General features: G+C 47.0%; 1 non-coding gene across 1 annotated transcript; it reads left to right on the top strand.

The window, feature by feature from the left end:
• The first annotated feature begins 309 nt into the window (after positions 1–309).
• trnaw-cca (transfer RNA tryptophan (anticodon CCA)) lies at positions 310–381 on the top strand. Its single transcript has one exon. It is a non-coding gene; the product is annotated as a tRNA-Trp (tRNA).
• The last annotated feature ends 519 nt before the right edge of the window (positions 382–900 follow it).

Raw genomic sequence — 900 nt, 5'->3', positions numbered from 1 at the left:
GCAGGCAGGAGCTACCGGCGAACCTGTAGTGCAGGCCCTACCTTACATCTCCTATTACAGTGGATCACCACAACCCCCATGAGGGGACCAAACAGAGACACAACAGACAAGTTACAGACCAGGATTGGATTTGAAGCCACGTGCACAGAGCACAATGGATTATTGTGCATCCCCTTAATCACGTGGTACAGCTGCTTTACTTCAGGGCCCTTTAATATCCCTCAATCGAACTTCTTTGCGTTTCTTTCGCACAGTTGGGTATAAATAAAACATAAATCTATGAGGAGAAACCCGCAATGGTCCGCGCATGGGCTTGTGGCGCAACGGTAGCGCGTCTGACTCCAGATCAGAAGGTTGCGTGTTCGAATCACGTCAGGCTCAGGATGTTTTTCTGCCGCTGGTTCCAGGAATTTCTCTCTGTGGAAATGTTCCCGAAATGACTCCGTTCAAAGCCACAATGCTGGTAAATGTTTGCGGATATTTCAGATTGACCCGCTCAGTTTATATTTTTGAGCAATTTAATCAAACATGCGGAGACTCGGATAGCTCAGTCAGTAGAGCATGGGACTCTATCTCCCAGTTGGCCGCGTCCATATTATTATCTGGGAATATTGAACCAACTGTGCTAACATTGTGCTACCGTGCTGTCCAAACACTTGGTTCAATCTCACTGCTCGTGGGTGAGACCAGAACAACTGGGCAGTTAAAAACAAGGACGTCGCTCTTTTTCGGACGGAGATAAGGAGATTTCTCCCTCTCAGAGAGTTGTGCGACTTTGGAACTCTGCCTCAGAAGGCCGCGGAAGAGGGACATTGATTATTTTTAAGGCGCAGATGGGGAAATTCTTGTTCAGCAAATAAATCAAACGTTTATCGGGGTTGCATACAACTTTTGCATTCA

The sequence above is a fragment of the Scyliorhinus torazame genome, chromosome 24 (genome assembly GCF_047496885.1).
Source record: "Scyliorhinus torazame isolate Kashiwa2021f chromosome 24, sScyTor2.1, whole genome shotgun sequence".
Classification (NCBI taxonomy): domain Eukaryota; kingdom Metazoa; phylum Chordata; class Chondrichthyes; order Carcharhiniformes; family Scyliorhinidae; genus Scyliorhinus; species Scyliorhinus torazame.
This window is presented reverse-complemented; position numbering and strand designations above follow the sequence as displayed.